This window comes from Zonotrichia albicollis, chromosome 9 (assembly GCF_047830755.1).
Source record: "Zonotrichia albicollis isolate bZonAlb1 chromosome 9, bZonAlb1.hap1, whole genome shotgun sequence".
Classification (NCBI taxonomy): Eukaryota; Metazoa; Chordata; class Aves; order Passeriformes; family Passerellidae; genus Zonotrichia; species Zonotrichia albicollis.
The window spans coordinates 39,696,559-39,719,389 of NC_133827.1; positions in this window are offsets into that span (position 1 = coordinate 39,696,559).

Genomic DNA, 22,831 nt, shown 5'->3' on the forward strand with positions numbered 1-22,831 from the left:
AGCTGGATGGCAACATCTGGCAGCACAGCTGGAGCGTGGTGGGCTGGGAAAAAAGAGGGTTTGGCACTTTTGGGGATTTTCCTTTCCCATTTCCCTTTTCCCCTTTCTCCTTTATTTTCCTTTCCCCTTTTTCCTTTCCTCTTTCCCCTCCCCACAAAAAAAACTCTTTTGTGATTTTTGTCCTCTCAGCTGAGGAACTTCTGGGTTCTTTTCAGCTAAACCAGGAAATCTCTGATAAATTATGCAGAGTTAGAACGTCCTGGAAATATCAATCTCCTGTGATTCAGTCAAGCTTGGTGGTGTTTCAATAACCAACACAAATATATTGCAATACGAATTTTTGAGTTATGATTATTTGCAAGTAAAATGTTAAAAAATTAATCCAATGCAGTGAACTTCAAATTAGCCCATGTGGAAAGTTTAAGTGTTTAAATACACATTTGGTGTGTGCGGTATTTACATATATAATTCATAACTGCATGGTTAAATGTACACACTTAAACTTACCCTATGTATATTAGTTACATTATTAATATTTTAAATTCTATTATGTAAAATAAAAGGTTTTTCCCATTATTATATGGTTGCTCTCACATTCAGAGTCATTTCAGCTGAATGTTTAATGCATATGAGGCATTATGCACATTATAATAATTATGGAATTATTATATTTTGGAGATTCAGAAATGCTCCCTGACCAGTGGGTCCCTTTTAATCATCTCAGGAGAACTTTCAGGTGGATGTGGAGCCCCATTTCCTCCCCTTGACACAAACCCCACACTCAGGGGCAGCCCAGAAAGCAGCTGATACTGAAATATCCCAGCTCTTTTTAAAAATGCATAAAATTTGCATCGAGTACCCAGTACAGGAAAGGCAAATAAAAGGATGTTTAAGCAGAATGTCCAAAACTACCTCCTAAAAACATTATTAAATGAGTCTTGAAAGTACCACAGGCTTGGAGGAGAGCAAAGAAGCTGCTCAAGAGGATCTCTCCAGATCTGTGGGTTTCTTTGCCTGCATTGGGACCAACTGGAAGAATCATCTGTGTAAAAGAGAAAATGTTCAAAAATCCAAACCACCTCATCAGGACACAGCCACAGCAGCTGGCATTAAATCAGGTGAGCCCAGGAGAGGATATAACAGCTTCCAATGCCCTGGAAACTGTTATGCATGGATAAAAATATCCTCACAGCTGCTTTCCAAACAATCATGGAATGGTTTGGGTTGGGAGGGAACTTAAAGCTCATTTTGTTTCATTTCCACTGTCCCAGGGTGCTCCAAGCCCCGTCCAACCTGGCCTTGAGATCTTGGGATATTGGATAAAAGTCTAGGAGACTGAGGAGTTTTGGATTTGGGTGGAATGCCAAAGAGCTGCTGCCTAAAAATGACAGAACTCAGTTTGTCTGTGTTATTTTCTCCTGAATTTGAACGTACTGGTGAGTTACAAACTGGGATGTGTTTGAATTAAGTTAGCAAAGGGAAACCTGCAAAGAATTGGATCTGCTTCAAGTCCAACCTCTTGTTATTGCTTTCACTAATACATTTAATTATATTGGTTATTATTTTTAACAGATGACAAATTAAAAGCAATTTTTATCAGTGTTTACACTGTCAGATAAATATTTAATAAATGTTTCTGTATTAACACTTCTGTTCAGAACAGCACAACTCTGGACATCCCCTGAGGACAACAGTAACAAAATCTCCTCTCCATTCCTCTCTGTTTTGATGGACACAGATCCTCCCACATTCCTCTCATGTACAACGATGAAAGAAAACAGAATTTCCTGCTCTGCATACACAACCCCTCCAATTACCCTGTGCTACCCAATACTCCCAGCCATGCTCCAGTGCAGAGACGCTGGGAAGGGCATTTTGTTGTTTTCTATGCAGGCAGCTCCTGTTTCCTCCACAATATTCCAACTCCTTTCACCAAATCCCTCTCCCACTGCACTCCTGTTCCCCTCAGCTCTCCCTTTCCCATTTTTCCTGCCACCTTTGGCTCTGTTCAGTGCTCTGAGCCGTGCCAGGCTGGAGAAAATCCTTTTCCAAGCTCTGCTATTCCATCTCTCTTCATTATATCTCAGGTTTAGCTGGGTGTGTGTTCAATTCCCATCTGTCAGAGCTGGGGCAGTTCTCTGCTGTTCTTTGGGCAGTTTTATCTCTCCCACAGCCAATCCTCCCTCCAGATCTCTGCTGTCCATGGACCATTAATTATTAATTATCTTCTGTCCATGGCCAGTGAGTGTCCCTGCACGCCTGATCCAATCCCATCATCCCATGGGGAGATGCTCCGCCCAGGGGAGGAGCCAAGCATTCCTACCTGGGTACAATCTGAGCTTTGGGACAGCACAGCAGCCTCTGCCCCCTGCATTGCCAGAGGAGCAGCTTTGTGCTCCCTGCATTCCCACAGGAGCAGCTTTGTGCTGCCCTGCATTGCCAGAGGAGCAGCTTTGTGCTCCCTGCATTCCCAGAGGAGCAGCTTTGTGCTGCCCTGCATTGCCAGAGGAGCAGCTTTGTGCTCCCTGCATTCCCAGAGGAGCAGCTTTGTGCCCCCTGCATTGTCAGAGGAGCAGCTTTGTGCCCCCTGCATTCCCAGAGGAGCCCAGGCCCATCTCCAGCAGCCCTGGAGCTGCAGAGTGACTCTGGCAGTGTTTGTGTTTGTTTTTGGTTTTTTTTTTAACTACTGCATTTGTATTATTAATATTCCTAGTAAAGAGCTGTTATTCCTATTCCCATATATTTGCCTGAGATCCCCTTAATTTCAAAAGTTTTATAGTATTTCAGAGGGAGAGGGTTTACATTCTCCATTTCAAGAGAGGCTCCTGCCTTCCTAGCAGACACCTGGCTTTTCAAACCAAAACACATTGGAACAGGAAATATTTCCTTGCCGCCTCTGCACGCTGCAATCCTGAATGGATCCCATCAGTTCTGCCCTTTATAACCAGAACCACTTTGGAGGGAAAATGGAGACATCCCATCTTTTGGAAAGCCAAATCCCTTCCCACACATCTTTCCAAGCAAGAAAAACAAAGTTTGCCTGACTTTGAGAACTTCCCCTCAGCACAAAAGGGTTTTAATTGAAGCCAAGCACCTATTTGGGTTACGATGTCCTATATTTAACTTGAATGGAATAATTTCTTTTCTTGTATTTAACCTTTGATCAGCTGCCTACCTTTGAACTCTGGATATCGATCCCCCTCCTTGTTATCCTTGTCCCACTTCTCCTGGAGCTCTTGCATAACCTCAGAAATCAAAATAAAATTCTCTCTTTGCTGAAATAACTTTTTTTCCTTTTTTTTCCCCTTTTTTTGTTCACAGGGATGGCTTCACTTTGTTCTTTTGTTTTTTAATGTAAGCACCACAGAGATCTGGAATACAGTAATGAAGATGTTTGTACAGTTTTAAATCAAATTTGGCACTGGGGGAATGTGCGGTTGCACAAACAATAAAAATTAAAGAAAAACTCAAAATCGGGATAAATTTAAAAACCAACATTAAAAATCTTGTCATGGTCTGTATTTTCCTTTTTTAGTATGACTTACAATATTCTAAATCATGTAATTACCTTGTTTGAAGAGCTTGCATTAAATGATTTGTTGCTTCAGAGTGATGCAGGTAAAAATCTTCCTTAGTGATATTTGTTCCTAAATGAATTCCAAAGAGAGAAGTGAATTTCTGCACTCAGGGTGCACAGATAAACAAAATCTCACCCCTGTCCCCAAATAATTTCAAAGTACCCAGATCTAAGTGATTTATAAATCCTGTGCCACTCTCAGGCTTGGGGCACATCCCAAAGTGTTTTTTTTCCTTTTTTTTCCCTTTTTCTTTGGGAATATCCTTGCATCCCACATCCCACCCCACTTCTTTCACTGTCATATCCCAGATGGAAAGTGAGCATTTTCTTACCTAGGGACGCAGAGAAATGAAACTGGTTTTAGCAAGACCAGCAAAATGCAAATCCTGCACTGAGCAGGAGCAGCACCTCTGCTTTTCCTCAGCATTCCTTGGAGCTGGATTTTCCCAGAACTTATGCCAGGCAGGTCACCCCTGAACCCTCTGGAATTACACAGATAAACCTACCAGGAGAGAATTTCCATTTCTTTTCCATAAGAGATTATCCTGTTTCTCAGAGTTTGCCGTGTCTGTGCCCCAAAACCTTAATTCAGCCACACATTCCCATTCCTGGACATCACTCCAGCCCTTCTTGTGCTGACTTTCCCCAAACTGAAATTTTGGCTATTTCTGCACCCTTTTTTCTGCTTTCCTGCCATTCCAGGAGTGAGTATTGCCATCAGTGCCCAACTTCAGAAATTCCATGATTTAAATACCCAGGACCTAGAAAATAGAAACACTCATTAATATCTTATGAGAATAATTTTGGGTCAGGCTTTTTGCCTCTTACAAAGCATTTTAATGCATTTCTTATTGAGTCTTCCATTAGACCTCTGCAGAGGTAATTCAGATTTCCCTTTTATTCAATATTTCCTCACAAGGGAATAACAAAAACTGGAATTCTTCACATCCTGTGAGATAACTCCTGTGAGATTTTTGTATTTATTGCTTCTAGATGTCAGACAGGGAATTCACTTCCCACCGTGGCATAAAGCAAATTTATAGAATACAAATGCATATATGGGTCAAAATGAAATGTATTTTTTTTTTCCTTAAATAAAAGGGGAGAAAAACTAAAAGAAGCTTTTAAAATAATGACAACGCAGTGAAAATGTCCAATTTCAGGTTATATATTTCCAACATTCAAATTCTATACTGAGGAATACATCAGAACTTTATTTTTTTTTTTGTTGTACTGGTGTAGAAAAAGCACCTGAGAGAAGAAATATTTTCAGCTGCTGAAAATATTTTCAGCTGAGTGTGAGTGGCCTTCACACTCATTTATAGCACCAACCTATGGAGGATGTGTTTGTTATGATAAATATTTACATGTGCAGACATAAATTTCCATATCCTGCAGAACTGATTATGTCAAAGGAAAATATTTGGGTACTAGACAAAAAAAATCTCACTTTTTATTTTTCTTTCCTCTTTCTTTTATCTCATTTCTTTTCTTTGTAAATGAAAGAAAAAATATAATGTGTATTATATAAAATATAATATATTTTATTATTAATTCCTGCATCCTTCAAGGGTAGAATCTTCATGCTATGGAGACTCTGTAAAAAGTCACCACATTCAGAGATTGCTTTTATTCAGACTTTTATTTATATTTATTTATATTTATGCTTCATCAACATGCCCTGTACTCACATATGTTTACCTGTGTACAATGGATATAAGCAGTCTGCTTCCTTAATTATTTTAAGATAACTTTAAGATAATAAAGGAATTCCCTCAATAAAGTAGCATGTAAGACCACATCTAAAAAAATATAAAATATAAAATATAAAGAGGAAAGGAAAGGAAAGGAAAGGAAAGGAAAGGAAAGGAAAGGAAAGGAAAGGAAAGGAAAGGAAAGGAAAGGAAAGGAAAGGAAAGGAAAGGAAAGGAAAGGAAAGGAAAGGAAAGGAAAGGAAAGGAAAGGAAAGGAGCACACACAGGAGCAAGATTAAAAACTATATTCTGAATATCTGGGTAATTACCTTCAAGAATGAGGACAAAATAAAAGTTTCTTTTCCTGCAGCCTGATTTTTTAATCATTTTTTAATAAATTTTTGATTTTTTGTAATATTAAAAAAACCCTTCAAGGTTTTGTTCAGTATCCTGGAGAAGTAAACCTAGCAGCTGTGGACTTATTACAAAACAAGTATGAGAAGATCTTACAGATGTTTTTAGAACAAAATGAGTATGAGAGCATCTTGAGGTAGCACTGAGTATCTGCTGCAACTGCAAACCTGACTGTGCTGCAGCAAATCCACAGGATTTCCCAACCAAACAAGCAACAAGAAATGTTTTACAGGGAGAGAAAAAGAAACGTGAGTCCCTCAGCGCCTCTCCTGCAAGGATCACACTTCTATTCTTATTTACTTTACTTCTGTAATATTTATATCTAATAAATATTTAATTTGAGCAGGGCCCATGGAACAAAACCAGCTCAGAGCACAAGGTGACCCAGGGGTTTCACCTGCAGGGACAATCAAAGGTTTATTGCCACCCTACTGGAAGAGCAGGGGCAGGAAATTTGGAATTCTAGACTTGGTAATGTTGGAAAAGACTTAAAATCATCAGGTCCAACCACAACACGGCACCACCAGCACACTCTCACTGAACCCTGTCCCTGAGTGCCACATCCAGAGAACAGCTCCAGGGATGGGGACTGGACAATTCCAGGGATGGCATCTCCACCGCTGCCCTTCCAATGCTTTACAACCGTTCCCATGAAGGAATTTTCCCAAATATCCAATCTAAACCTGCCCAGGCCCAGCCTGAGGCCATTCCCTCTCCTCCTGTCCCTGTTCCCTGGGATAAGATCCCAAATCCTCCTGGCTGTCCCCTCCTGGCAGGAGCTGTGCAGAGCCACAAGGTCACCCCTGATCCCCCTTTGCTCCAGGCTGAGCCCCTTCCCAGCTCCCTCAGCCCCTCCTGGTGCTCCAAACCCTTCCCGGCTCCCTCAGCCCCTCCTGGTGCTCCAAACCCTTCCTGGCTCTCTCAGCCCCTCCTGGTGCTCCAGGCCCTTCCCAGCTCCCTCAGCCCCTCCTGGTGCTCCAAACCCTTCCCGGCTCCCTCAGCCCCTCCTGGTGCTCCAAACCCTTCCTGGCTCTCTCAGCCCCTCCTGGTGCCCCAAACCCTTCCCAGCTCCCTCAGCCTCTCCTGGTGCTCCAGGCCCTTCCCAGCTCCCTCAGCCTCTCCTGGTGCTCCAGGCCCTTCCCAGCTCCCTCAGCCCCTCCTGGTGCTCCAAACCCTTCCCTGCTCCCTCAGCCCCTCCTGGTGCTCCAGGCCCTTCCCAGCTCCCTCAGCCCCTCCTGGTGCTCCAGGCCCTTCCCAGCTCCCTCAGCCCCTCCTGGTGCTCCAGGCCCTTCCCAGCTCCATTCCCTTCCCTGGATATTCTCCAGCATGAGAAGAGAAATAAGGAGGGACAGCTCAGGTCCTCCCAAAATCCCAGCTCTACATCCCTGAATCCCAAGGGCTCCCCACATCCCTAAATCCCTGCAGCTCCTCAGCAGGATGGGAGGGACGGGGCCACGAGCAGGGGAGCAGCACCAAGAGCTGCAGACAAAGGAGAAAAAAGTTTGCTTGTAGTATGTGAAAAACATAAAAACTGGGAAAACTTCTCCTGTATTTTCTTTTCTTCTATTTTAAATGCTAAGTCACAGACTTTAACAAGAAGGGGGGGGGGAAGAACATTGTTGTTGAAACCAAAGAATTTCAACTTTCCAGCCTTCTTTATTGTTGTCAACTTCAGAAATTTCCAATGCCTAACAACATCACTTCAAAAGCACTTGGTCTAAACGAACACCAGATAATGAAAGAACATCTTTTAAGCATATTTCCAGAGACATAAAAACCCCCAGCAAGCTTCCACCAGCGACACTTTGACAAACGACGCTTCCAAAATAAAAACCAACAAACCCAAAAAATGTGGGCACGGAACTGAAGGTGCCGGTGAGAGTGACACTTTCCCTCCTGCTAATTGACAACTTGGGGAAACAAAGCCACAAAAGGAGAGACAGTTCTGCTGCTCCTCTGGTGCCTGGAGCCTGTCAGGAGCTGCAATCAGCTCGGGTTTGATCTCGGAGCCGAGAGGGGGAGCAGAAGGATCTGGCTGCCAGAGCACAAAGAGATGCAAGAGGCAACCCAGGTGTGTTTGAAGGCCCACAAGGAGCAGCCAGGGAGGCTGAAAAAGCAGAATTTTCAATGTTTTTAGTGCTCTGTGGTTTCTTATTTAACAGCTTAGTGATGTTGCATTATTACAGCCAAGTGGGGAAGAGCTTCAAGGTGGAAGTTGGGAGGGTGAGATGTTGGAGGCAGCACTCAGCCACTCTGGATTCAGGACACTGAAGCACAGCCAGGAGTCCTGTTTGGAGAACAATCCAGAAGTTTTGGCTACAGAAGTGTTCAAGCCAGGCTGGCTGGAGCTCTGAGCAACCTGGGCTATGGAGAGTGTCCCTGTCCATGGCAGGGGTGGAACCAGAGCAGCTTCAAGGTCCCTTTCCAACCCAAACCATCCCATGATCCTGTGATTCTGCTGACTCACTGGTTTTAAATAAATCCTAAACTGTTTTTAAAAATAAAATGCTAAATTTAATCCTAAACATGGGGATTTTCTTTTTTTTTTTGCAGTATTCTGAGAGCAGTAATTACTTTATATCTTTGCTATAGAGCTCTCTATGTATTATACAGATTTATAGATATAAATCTCACTATTATAGCAGCCAATAGCTTTTGTCTTGTGCAAAAAATCTGAAAAATATTGAGCATTTTATTAACCCTTTTTAAATACATTCTCTATGCAATCATGAACCAGCCTTGGGTTTTGCACTGGAAATTTCAGCTGAAATCATTACAAATCACAAGAAAATAAATTCAGGATTTAACAGTCTCTTATCAGATATTTTTATTATAATCAGAGATCCTATGGCATCCAGATTAGATGCTCTGCTGCTTTTTTCCCTTTAACTTAGCAATAATCCTGTGTCTATCTGTACCAAGAGGGCTCTTAAAATTCTACCTTTACATGCAAGAACACTGCTCCGATGGCTTTTTCCCCCCCAATTTTTATTTCTGTCTCACATAAAACCAATCCTCCATGAACTTACCACCAGCGAGGCCAATAATAGAAAACAAAATGCACTGATGGAGATTTTAGTGCCCAGTTTCATGCTACAACCCACTCTCACGGCCTGGTTAGAGGGGCAATAAAATCTGCCTTGTTTAGGGGAAAGCTGACACTTTCTTTTTATTTCTGAATCTCCAAAGGCTGGGCTGAGCAGTTTGGATGATTTTGCCATGGGAATCATGAAAAATTGCCAGCAGACGTCATATTTTGCATCAAAAAATAATGTATGGAGCATTCAGGTTTGTTATTTGGAATAGTGATCACACGATTTAGCAAATTATTAAAAATAATGACAATTGCACACCAAATTCTGGGCATTTCCTCTGCAGGCTCAGCTGTGCTGTATTTTATTCCACTTTGCAGAGAATTGTGTTTGGTCTCCTGCAGAAAGATTAGCATCAAATATTAATAGTTTTTCCTTATGCAGAGTCAGAAGATGGGAAGTGTTTGACTGTTTTCCATCATTCTAATAAACTGTTCTGAAAAGGAAGAATTATGGAGTGTCTGAGGTGGTGAAAACATTGCACTGGCAGGTAAAAAATGATCCCAATTCTGAAAATCACAACAGAGAGCAAGTCCAGAGGAATGATGGGAGAATGTTGGGGCTCTCCAGGTACAAATGCACCTTGTCAATCTTTGTATTTCCCTCAATACCAGAGCACTTCAGACATTTTTCACCCATTTCTGAAGTTCTGTGGGAGGCAATGAACAGGAATGAAAGCTGCCTTGAGGTTTGAGTGCATTGTTTTGAAATGCCACCCACAGAAAGTTCCTGTAGATTTCCAATAAATAAGGTGAATAAAATCCTGTCTTTCAAAAAGGAGATGGGCAGAGCCTATCATTCACCAGGAACTTGTTTGCCTTCGCTGCAAATTCAAAGTTTTGCTCTTTTAGCAGGAATTATTGACTTTGAGAAAATGAACACATCAGGTACAGACTCGTTTCTCACACATAATATGGGCAGGAAGGGACTCAGCCTCCAGATCCACCTGGAACTCTGTGCCACCTCTGGATCTCATCACCTCTCTGCTTGTTTGGATGCATCTAGAGGCAAGCAGAACAAAGCTCAAATAGCTCCAATCCCTCAGAAATGTGCACTTCCTTCCCAAGAGGCTTTTAAACAAGAGCTGTCTGCAGGAGAAAACAGACAACAGCTCCGTTAAAAACGAAGCCGTTCCTTCCATAACATTTTAGATCAAATTAATGATTTAGTGAGTACAAGTATTGCTGCTATCAGACTTCCATGGCACTTCCACAAAAACAAGTAGATGGCTGGCTGGAAAAATCCTGTGGAGAATTACTGCTCCCACAGACATGGAAGAACGGAGCTACAGCTCTCGCCAGCGACGAGAGCAATAAAGTCTGATGAAGATAATGCAACAAACAATAATGGTTTGCTTTGCATCTTAAATAGATAATGAAGCAACCAGAGGCAATAGATCCAGCAGTTCCTGTGCTCAGGGCTCCATAAATAACAGCTCAGAGCAGCAGGATTTACTGTGCCAATGAAGTTAACAGACGGCCGGATTCCGGCGCTTTTACTCACCCCACTGGGGATGTTCTCCCAGGAATGGGGGGCTCACTCACTCCCAGGAGGAAGGCAGCGGCAAAGTTTGGAACACTGGAGGCAAATATGACTTAAAATTATGTTGTGTGGATGGGGAGAGGTCATCTTCAGGGATTGTGAATCAAAATTCCCAGAGCAGGTCCCTTGGGAGCATTCCTTCTCCTGTGGGATCTCAGGATCTGAGTCCTGAGATGCCGGGCCACCGAGACCACCCTTGGGGGGCCCGGGAGTCCTGGAATGTTCCAGAAGTGTCTGGTGGCTGGACTTTGATCCTACACAGGAGACGACACCTGTATGAGGACAGGAGGGTTTCACCGGGGTGAATGGTGAAGGGATTGGTTAATTAGAGGGTGAGACACAGGGTTTAGGATTTATGTACAGGGGGGTTTAGAGGAGTAAGATGGAGGAATTGGGGCGTGTCCTGTCCTTCTTCTTCTTCTTCTTCTCCTCCATCTTGTTTGGCCATGGTGGCACTTTGGGATTGGTCGTTACTGAAAGTGCACCCAGCAATAAGAATAAATGGTATTGGGGAAAAATGATAAATATTGTACACGTAACCATGGGTATAAAGATAGGTGACTGTCCGGAGGACGGCACAGTGTGCTCATGGCTGACTGCTGAGCAGAGCTCTGTCGGGCTGAAAGAAAATCTTTTAGATAAACAATTAATAAACACAAAAACTGAAAGAAGAACTGAAGCCTCTTCTCGTCCTTCGATACGCGGGCTGTCCCAAGGCCACTTCGGGCAATTCCAGGCCCCTCAAACAGCTGAAAACCCGACATTCTCCCTCTGCAGCTCCAGCCCCCAGGAGAAGGCTCCAGACTCTCCTCCCTGTCCTGATCCACACCAGCCTCAGTGATTCAGTGATTCCATTCTGTGTTCCTGCTGAAGGAACCCATTCTGGGGTTCTCCTCACCTCCCTTCAGCTGCTCACACAGCTTCAAGCTGAACAAAGCTGCCCAGCTTCTCCGGCTGCAAGAAATCAGCCAGAATTAGAGCATTTAGAGCATTAGAGCAAAAATCATTTCTCCTGATTTAGCAAAGTGTCTCATGAGGAGAAGGGGAGCAGAAGGGTTGCCCACAAGTTGCAGATTCATTATTCCAAGTGTCCCAGGCCAGGTTGGATGGGGCTTGGACAAACCTGGGCTCATGGAAGGTGTCCCTGCCCATGGCACTGGAGGATCCTTGAGATCCCTTCCAACCCAAACCATTCTGGGATTCAGTCTGGAGAGGGATGAGCTCTGCCAACAACGAGGGGGAGATAAACAATCACCCAACAGCAGCTGAAATTCAGGCTGAAATGAAACAATCTTGTACCTAAACGTTCCCTTTCTATTCCCACCAAGAAAATCCTCTTGACATAATTTAATTACATCTAAGAGGACATTACACCTCAGCAGAGGCAGGGAATTCTGAGAATGCTGTGTCAGAGCTGAAGACATTATCTGAGCCACTTTTGATGGGATTAATGTTGTTTAAGGGGAGCTGAGGAGAATTTTGCTGCACGAGATAGAAAAGCAACAGAACAACAGGTCCAGAGGGTGAACACGGCTCTTCCAGGCAGCGGCGGATAATTATGAAATGTAATTATCCTTGGAGTTTCTCAGGGAAAAGAGCAAGGCTTGATAAACATTTCAGCACATTCTTGCTGTTAGCAGGGAAAGAAAGGGAAAAAATAAAAGGACATTTCAAGGAAATTAAAAACCTAAGGCAGCAGGTTTGAAATACTGAATGCTGGGATTTGACAGGTCATTTAAATACGTGAAAATGTTATTTAATTCATGTAACCTAAAACTGTACAAAGAAAAGTAAATAAGAGGGAAGAGGACAATCTTACAGATGTGTGGGTGTGCATGTAGGATGGGAATTTTAAAATCTAGAACTAATCAGTGCCTAAACCCAACACAGAGCCCCCCCTTTCCTTGCTGGTGACTTCTCCCCATCCCTCAGTTCCATCCCATTCCAGCAGCTCTAGTGTGGACTGGATCCAACCCAGGTGCAACTTTCTAAACTTTTCATGATATTCTGCACAAAATTATATAAAAATCCCCACATGGGAAAGGAATAAGATAAAGAATCCTATCTATTACCTTCCCCTTTACTTTTGCACTGAATTGTATCTCACATTGATATTGCCCAACTGGATTTTGAAATTCCTTTTATACTATTAATTGGGGAAAAAATAAAATAAAAGAAGACAGTGGCTATGACTGCCAAAATCACCAAAGTGGATAAAGCAGCAAAATGTCTGTCCACTCCTTATGATTTATGTTGAAATAAATGTTTTACAAATAGCAAATAATCAATATTATGAACAATGTGCTCCCCCTCTGTCCTCTCCATTTCTACACTCAGAAAATCTGGGATGGGTTTTGCTGAGGACCCTTTGTGTTTTTGCTGAAAACACAAAGAAAGCTGTAAAGGAAAATATTTTAAGGGAAATATTTTTTAAACACCTCTATTTTAAAATATTTTTCAGTATTGATTCAAAATAACTACCATTATATATATATACAATAGCTACCATACAGTTCAATTCCAGAAAAAGTGACTCCTCAAAATTGCAATATCTCAAATCCTAAAACTCTGCTCCTCCTTGGCACCATCCCAGCCCTGGGACTCCACCTTTTCCTGCTCCAGCTCAGGGCAGGTGTTGTGGGGCCAGGGAGGAGTGATGCTGCACAAACAGATGTGCCACAAAATGTGCAAATCTGGAGCTGCCTGGGCTGGCATCCCTTGCCTTTTGTCACTTCAAATCAACATTTCCACGTGTGCTTCTGCAGGGCTGGGGCCATCCTGATGAATCTGTTTCTGACAGGGTTTTGTGTCGGATCTCAGGATCTCAGTCCTGAGATGCCGAGCCACCGAGACCACCTTGGGGGGCTCGGGAGTCCTGGAATGTTCCAGAAGTGTCTGGTGGCTGGACTTTGGTCCTACACAGGAGACGACACCTGTATGAGGACAGGAGGGTTTCACCGGGGTGAATGGTGAAGGGATCAGTTAATTAGAGGGTGAGAAACAGAGTTTAGGATTTCTGTACAGGGGGGTTTAGAGGAGTAAGATGGAGGAATTGGGGCGTGTCCTGTCCTTCTTCTTCTTCTTCTTCTCCTCCATCTTGTTTGGCCATGGTGGCACCTTTGGATTGGTTATTACTGAGAGTGCACCGAGTAATAAGAATAAATGGTATTGGGGAAAAATGATAAATATTGTACACGCAACAATGGGTATAAAGATAGGTGGCTGCCCCGGAGGGCAGACAGTGTGCTCATGGCTGGCTGCTGAGCAGATCTCTGTTCGGCTGAAAGAAAATCTTTTAGATAAACAATTAATAAACATAAAAACCGAAAGAAGAACTGAAGCCTCTTCTCGTCCTTCGATACGCGGCTGTCCCAAGGCCACCTCGGGCCTTTCCAGGCCCCTCAAACAGCCAAGATAAACCGGACAGTTTTGCATATGTGCAGAGGACTTTATGGAATTTTGATTCCAGCAGATTGAAATCTCACAATGCAATCAAGGACAGATTAAAAATCCTCTTTGTGAGGTTCATCAGGCGTGACTGGGGGACACATCCATGTGGGCATTTTTGCCATTTGGTGTCCCCCTGAACAATAAAACCCTGCCAGTTGTCAACGTGTCAAGGTGAGTTGGCTTCACAAGGGAAGGCAAAACCTTCTGGAGGAGCACGAGAATAGAAATGCTGCGAGAGAAAACCTTGGCTCAGCAGACATTCCTCAACATTTACTCAGATCAGGTCTCTAAAAATAAAGATGTCTGCCTTTCCCACTAAATTAGCCTCAGCCAGGGATTCTTGTCAGATACATACATTACATAAAGCCAAAAAGAGTTTTAAAAATAGAAGAAAAATAAATAAACCAAAAAAATAGAAAGCCAGCAAATCTCTTGCTTTGAAAGGAGAGATTTGCTTTCATATACATAAATACAAATGAGTCTTTTATCCTGGCATGTGTAGCCTTAATTAGAGCTGGAGGTACAGGAATTTCCAGGCACTACAGAGGAGGTGTCAATACAGATCACAAAGTACATCTGGATGGGTGCACAAAACCCTGGGTGCAGCAATTCCTGCTGCAGAACATATATTTGTTCTTATTTCTACTTGTTCTTCTTCAAAACAAATTTAAAAAATGAAAAATCAACCACTCCTGCACTGAGTATTTAATGGAGAGATCAAAATATCTTCTCTGTATGATGATTTTTTTTCTTATCATTTTATTTATTCTACTAAAAACAATTCTGCATTTTGTTTGTCCTATTAATTTATTTATTCTACTAAAACCAATTCTGTTTGACTTAGTGCAGCATCAAAGGGAATAATTTTTACCATCCTGGTAGATTTTTACCCCCTGGTACATTCCTACCCTTATTATCCATGGAGTTGGTTGGTTCTTTTGTGCTGGGAAAAATCAGGCAAAAATTGAATATCCTGGACTGATCTCCATGGGAATGGCAGAAGGGAAAGGGAGAAAAAGGAAGGACAGACAGACAGAGGAATTGATATATGAATTAATTTTACAACTGCAACTTTTCAGGAAGGAAATCCCCAGCAAAGGAAAAATTTGGGCGCAAAATATCCTGGAATATTACTAAAAATATCCTGGAAAATTATTAGAAATTTCTGGAAATCCAGCAGGGTTTTTTCATTAGTAAAAAGTACTGCGAAAACACAATTGCCTCCCATACTGCTGAATAAAGAGCAGCATTACTGCATTACTGCTGCTGAATAAAGAGCATTTTTTTTGAATGTTCAAGAATTTTCAGAGATCTCACCCAAGAAACTTCAAATTTAAAGCTTAAAAAAATTTAAATTTGGTAGGAAACCCAATTCATGAGCAGTGAGCAGGAAGATTCAGTGTTTTAGATATATTTAGATAATACAAACAGGTATTTAAAGACCTGGTCCATTAACAGCAATATTTGTAATTTCATGAATTCTGTGCCATTCCCTCTGGGTGGGAAGGGATTTTTAACCCTGCTGAGCACAGACAAAATGCAGCTGTGAGAACACATTTGTACAAAAACGCAGATCCAGGTCAGCAGAACTATTTATATCTAATTCACGAGATTGTCTCATCCGAGGGGAAAAAAGTTTTGAGCAAAAACATCAAAAGGTTTTTTTTCCTCTTGTTTCAACATTTCAAAGCAAAATTGTTGCTATTTTTTACTTCCCATGTTTCATTTCAAAGTACTCCTTTCTTAAAGAGTAAAACACGAAGACATTTGGAAGATTTTTGTTTTGTTACAGGAGCTAATGAAAATAGTTTAGACTGACAGAGAACAAGGCAGGAGCTGTCTCAGGCATTTTGGGCTCACCTGGCAAAGCAAGCAGCATTTACTGATTTATTTCAGAACTTCCCAAGTCAACTGAAATTATTAAAATTGAAAAAATACAGCACATCACTTGAAAACAATGTAAAATAAGTAAAATACACTCAAAATGATCATAAATTATTGTAATGTGTGTGACCCCTGTCCTCAAATTATATTTTAATGAAGTTTCGTTTTAATTTTTTAAATTTTTATGGAGTTAATATCAAATAACAGGAATCCATGCAAACACCTGCTGGTCTATGCTAATATTCAGGTTCTGGTATTAAATATAAATATTAAGATTATATATATATGTTAAATATTTATTATGCACTTTTTAATTTAGTCAAGTTAAACACTGTAATACATATGCAAAGATGCATGTTTGCTATGCATTCTTATTTATATTATTTATTTAATATAAATAATAACATTTATTTGAATTAAATTTATTTGTATTATTAGAACATATTATTATATACATATTTATTACAACTACAGCTACTTTACACCAACATCCTTACAAAACACCACTGAAGTGTGGAGAGTAAATCTGAATTTTTGAAGTTCCTACTCACTGCTCTGATTGGTGACAGAGGTGGATGTGGCACAGTTTGGGAGCTAAAATGTTTTTTTTTTTCTTTCTATTTCCTTTCCTTTCCAGATATTTTTCCTTTTCAGATTCCATGACCTCTTTGCTCAGGGGTTTGCAGTATTTTGGGAAGGAGCTGCCTGCCTGTCTGGCTCCAACAAAGGCAGCTTGGTCACAGCTGCTGCTCTCAGCCAAAAATCATCATTCCTCACCAAAAACCTCATTCCTCAGCACCTTCCTTGGAGGCACAAACCCCAGCAATCCTGCTTTTAACCACACACCACAAAATCAGGAATATTTGGGAATTCTGCCCCTGGGGTCCAGCATGAAGGATCTGGAGCAAAACCAGAGGAGGCACCAAGACCATCAGAGGGATGGAGCAAACCCCAGGGCTTGAAAAACCTAAAATGAAATAAAAATCAAGCTTACAGACTGCACTCCAGGAGCAAAGTGAAGGAACAGACTCCAAGTCTGTGAGAGTCAGTCTAATATGGGAATTAGACCCTGAATTTTTACAGCAGGACAAAGATCCAAACCAAACTTCAGGCATGGAGAGTTCCTTGAAGCTCACTGGGAGAAGCAGCACTCCAAACCTAAGAGAAAGGAAATAAAACTGAATTTCTCAACTGTATTTCCACTGAGAAGATAAAACAGGCCAGCAGGAGACTTTTCCTTCAGGATGAGTTTCCAGAGAGCCACCAACCAACACAAATCCTGCAAGAGTTCACAATCCCATTCCAAACTGTCCGGTTTTCGGCTGTTTGAAGGGCCTGGAAGGGCCCGGGGTGGCCTTGGGGCAGCCCGCGTATCGAAGGACGAGAAGAGGCTTCAGTTCTTCTTTCGGTTTTTATGTTTATTAATTGTTTATCTAAAAGATTTTCTCTTGGCCCGACAGAGCTCTGCTCAGCAGCCAGCCATGAGCACACTGTGCTGCCCTCCGGACAGTCACCTATCTTTATACCCATGGTTACGTGTACAATATTTATCATTTTTCCCCAATCCTTTCTATTCTTATTGCCCGGTGCACTTTCAGTAATGACCAATCCCAAAGTGCCACCATCACCACAGAAGATGGAGGAGAAGAAGAAGAAGGACAGGACACGCCCCAATTCCTCCATCTTACTTCTCTAAACCCCCCTGTACAGAAATCCTAAACCCTGTGTCTCACCCTCTAATTAACCAATCCCTTCACCATTCACCCCGGTGAAGTCCTGCTATCTTCATACAGGTGTCATCTCCTGTGTAGGATCAAAGTCCAGCCACCAGACACTTCTGGAACATTCCAGGACTCCCGAGCCCCCCAAGGGTGGTCTCGGTGACTCGGCACCTCAGTCCTGGGGTGCTGAGATCCCACACCAAACCAGGATCTTTGATGCTGCTCTGATTCAGCATCTCAACTCACTGGGGCAGATTGCTTTGAGGATCTCACAAAGATCATTCTGTAAATTGCTGTGCGACCATTTTATGCAGATGACAGAGAAAAAGCCAAAAAATAAAGAATTAAAGAGGCTGGATTGTCCAGAGTGCAGCGTGCACATGTGTGTACACAGAAATATCACACTTCAGCTCTCTCCCAAATGCTCTGAGAACCAAAATAATTACAGTTCACAACTTTAATTAAAATATCTGGGCTTGCTACTTTTCAACCTTTTTCTTTTTCAAATGTTGAGGGAAAAGTGGAGCAAGTGATGTAGTGAACTCTTCCAACTTAGGCAGTTCTGGAAAGCTCAAGAATTAATTTGAATTTGTGCTTTTTATGTTTTCTGTGGCTTTCTTCAAGGCTGGCAATGAAAATCTGGCCCATGGATTGCACAGAAATAATTTTCCAAGGCTCCTGCTCTGCTGGCCTGGCACTAAATCTCACTCTTGCAGAAATACACAGAATTTCTCCTTCTTCAATACCCACCAGCAAAGCCAGCTGAATCTTTTCTACTCCAAAAACTCCAAAAAATTTTAAACTTCTCTCAGAGATGCAGGGTGATACCACAACTCATCCAGAAGCCTATTTGGATTTAGGAAATGAATTTTCTTGGGCTGGCCTCAAATCCAAGCCATCCATATTAGGCTTAGGGGGAAAGCACAGAAATGTATTTAGCACACAGGTTATTCCTCTTGTGGATTTGTAAAGAATTTTTAAAATTTAATACAAAGTTTATATAGCTTTGTATATTTGTATGTAAATATTGAGATAAGGTGTGTTGATTTAAGAAAGTTAAAAAATAGAGATGATATTCTTGAGAGAGAGATTGAATTCAAAATAAGTTTTAGTAAGTTTTAAAATATGGTTTATAAAGAGATTAGCTATTTTAGAGAATTAGAATTGTGAAAGATGCATTGTAGTAAGATTTGGAGAGAAAAAGTAGAAGTGATTAGTGTTAGAAGTAATAGTAATATTGTGTAATAAAAATTAATAAGTTGAAAAATATTGTAATTAAGAAATTATTTTTGATAGAATGGTGTTGTTTTGTATTTTTTTGTGTTTTATTATTTATTAAGATTAATAATAAAATAAAATCTTTTAAAATATTAAAAAAATATTTTATTACTTCTCAGTTACCCCACCTCTATAAAAACTAAGAAAACCAACACCTTTTGCAAAGCAAAAGGAGAGAAAAACAGACAGAAATTGTCTGAAGAAAATGTCTTTATAACCACAGTCTCACATGACATATTCCTACAATTAAAAAAAAAAAAATTGGGAAATTTCTGATTAGGATCCATCTCATGCCAGGGACTGTCAGCCAATAAAATAATAGACAGGAATGAAAATCCTGGATTTTATTTACTTTGAAACAAACCAAGCCTTGCAACATCACAAATATTATCAGAGAAATGTGGGGACTGGGGCTTGGGACCAAAACCAGGGAGTGAAGCTTTTGACAGCACAGATTTATTTGCAAATTCAAACAACTCCATTGTGGGGTTTTTTTTTCCTTTTTAAATTTGTTGTTTCCCTGTTGGTTCCAACCAGAGGCATCTCCTCTTAAAGAAAAAAGGAAAATATGCATAAATATCACATTTGGAAAATATAATAAAAATCCATTTGCCACTTTTTCCCCCCAAAAGCAGCAAAGCATTTGCACAGCTGTTGTAGTGTGTTGTTAAGTTTCTTGTGTTATTCCCCCAATTTATGTATTGTTCTCCCCTATTAGGTGTAAAATGGTTTCGTTCCCCCAGTTTTTCCCGCCACTGCTGGCCTGTCAGCTAAGTTGCCATAGTAACCGCTATTCATAGTTGTCGATGTGTAATTGCTCCTCCCCTGGTTTCCCTTATAAGTGAAAGTTGTTTCCTCCCTGTCCAGTCAATCACCCCCTTTCTCCTCCCAGGTTTCAAGAACCTTCTCCTCTCTGGAGATGGTGGCTGGCTGGGGTCCCAGGACACCTCCTTTACCTTTTGATTATTGGTCTCCATGGAGTGTCAGTTCTGTGAAGTTCATCCCCTCACCTTTCCCGATTGGTTCCGCCTGTACCCACCCCCCTCCTTTATAATCCTGTTTTCACCCCCTATGAAAAAACTTTTTCCCGGTTGGTTTTCCGGTGTTTGGATCCCGCAACACCTTCAATAAACCGATGTTTAACCCCCGGGAAATGGTCAGCTCCGTTCCTCCCCTATACCAGCGGTGTGAGCCAGTCCGCAGCCAGCACAGCCCAAGGCCCTCAGACGCCGAAGGGCGCTGGCCAGGAATTGCAGAGGGGCGTCGGCCTTTCGCCCTCAGCTAGTCGGACTCTAAACTTCGGGCCACATATGCCCCCCTCTGCAGATGGCGCCCACGCGGGGACTTTACCGTACCCCGCGGACTGGACTTTAAATCTACTAGCCGTCAGACTACCTCCGGTGTCAGTGGACTATCCGCCTGAACTTTTCGTTTGCAACGCTGTTCGATTAGGTGAACCCCGGACTCGGTTCCTCCCCTGCCTTTTTAATTTTCCCTGGGAGCTCTACGCGGGGGACTGCCGTCTGCAGAGGTCCCGAAGTTTAGAGTCCGACTAGCTGAGGGCGAAAGGCCGACGCCCCTCTGCACACAGCAATGCCCAGGCCGTGCTTCTCCTCCCCACAGGCTCTGCCACCACAGAAACACAAAGCACAGAATGAAAACCAGTCCTTACTGCCACGCCATCCCCTGATTTCAGCTGAGGGCCGTTTCCCTGAGCTGGATTTCTCCAGCTGGGAACACTCAGCACCAGTTCTCCTCCTCATCCTGGACATTTCCCCCACCAAACCATCCCTCTCCTCTGAGGACAGGAGGAAACACAGTTTGCTCTCACAGGGCACTGCCTGCTCCTGAAATGTGAAGAAGCTCGTGGCAAATGGGCAGAACATTAAGAATAAATAAGAAAAAACGGGGCAGCAGGAATAAATCCCCCACGATGACTTTTCTCATTCATTTCAAATGGGAAACAGCCTTTGCTGGGCTCCCAGGAATCCAGACACAGCAAATTTGCAAGGAAAAAAATGGGTTATCTGCTGTTTGAAATATCAGCTGGGAAGCAAAATGTAAAGACAGAGGCTCCCACGAACAGCCAGCAATTTGAGGGAATTATATCAGCCAGGGGACAGGAGATGTTTGCTGCAGCCACTTAAACAATAAATTGCTTTAAATTTGTAAGTGAGCCAATGAAACACTAAATTTCACCCTGTTTTTCAGGAAGCTGCTGCTGCACCCCAGCAGGGATTAAATAACACACGTTGTGCCTGATTTTACAAACAAGTTTAATCTCAGTGCCACTCTGTGAGTGCCTGAAACTCCATCTGCCCAGAGATTCACCTTTCCCAGGTGTGATTTGGTGCTCTCCCCTTGCCTGCAGCTGAGTTTTCTTTTTTCCCTCTGCAGCTCCATCTGAGGCTCCTCAGGAGAGTTAAATGGAAATGATAATTCCTGACCTGGGGCCAAGCCTCTCCTGCTGCTCCTCAAACACCAGGAAGGTTCAGGGCTGGGCCAGGTGACAAAGCTGCCCCAGCCCAGGTTTCAGTGGGAATTTCCCAAATTTCCCAAATTCCTGAGCAAAAGCAGAAGAGATCTCACCTGCCTGAATTCTCCGTGGATTTTCAGCACACAGAATGATCTTGACAGATTTTCCCAGAAGAATTTCATCTTTGCTGGGACAACACAGAGGAGTTTCCACCACCACTGCAACAACCAGAGAAAAAGATTAATTAAATAAACACAACTTGCATTGGGAGCACGTGCTGAGGTATTTCCACATTTTCACCTTTAAGAGATGGCAACACTGACCTGAGTGAATGTCTTATCCAAAAAAGGGTCTTTTAATTCTGGTTTTTCCCATTTTTTCCAGTCAAAGAGGAGTTCCAAGAAACTTTCACAACCAAATGTGTCCAAATAAGGCCCCTCAGAACTGTTTGATTTCAGTACCAAAAGTCCATGGGTTTGTTGAATAATTTCTTATTTGTTCTCCTCAACATTTCACCTCCTAATCAGCATTTTCATTCCCAGCCTGACAAGCTGATTGATTATTTTTGTTATCTGTCTCAGAGCTTCATCACTGACTTCTGAAGAGAAGTTATAGGGCAAATAATGCAAAAGATGAAGTGGTTTAAATTAGAAATGTTCAGATTCAAGACCAAATTACAAAACTTCAGCTCTTTCTGTAACTTTAAACCATTATACAGGAGATGAAGTGACAGGACTTGTATTCTGTAGAGCACAACAAGGCTCAGTGACATTAAAAATAACCTATTTGAATTTCCAAAGCATTTCACACCCACATTAAATGCCTGAGTAACTATTCTCCTCACTTTTATCTCCGCAAAGAATTAAACTGAGATTTTTTTGGCCCAAGAGGGCAAACAGGTGAGTGGGAACGTGGTTCTGTGTTGGTGAGGAGTTCCCATCTCTCTGGAGACAGAAGGTGACATGGCAGGAGTTAAAAAATGTTTCTGCCTTGATCCCCCTGAGCACAGACACATTTAGGAATTCTCTCCATGAATTTCACCCATTATCCAGTTAATTTTTCTGGCCAAGTCTGTGCTTGGCACCAGCTCCAGTAAATCTTTGTCACAGAAAGAGAAATGTCCCATCACCACTGCTCTGGACTGGAGCCTTGTCACTGACAGAGCTTTGCAAACCCCCAGCATGGCAACACCCAGGATTTTCCTGTCTCTGCATATGGAAAATTTGCTTTTCTAGGATTTTACAGATGATAAATTGCTGGGACCAGCAGTGGTCCCCATGCACAGGAGGTCTCTGCACTGGGGAAGGCACAGAGCCATGAACAGGTTGGTCGCTCACAGTCAGGACCATGGACAGCAGCACCTCAAGGAACAATGGGAGAAACCTGGGAGGAGATGGAGCAGGAATGATGGAGAACACTGGTTCCATAAATGTGAATAAATCCACTTTCTGCAGGCAGAACATGACAGGATCCAATCTAAAATAAAACCTCATCTACCTCTGTGCCAAGGCTTAAAACTGGTAAGAAGAGCCAGAGCAGCTCTGTGAAGGGATCCTGGCAGATGAGGGGTATGAGGCTACAGGACGTTGAAGCTTGGATGAACAATTTCCACCAAAAATCCCAGTGAGGCAGAGTTTAATGGTGCTTCAGACTGGGTGGGTCTGTGAAGCCACTCAGATAAGGCTTCAAAATTTAATTTAACC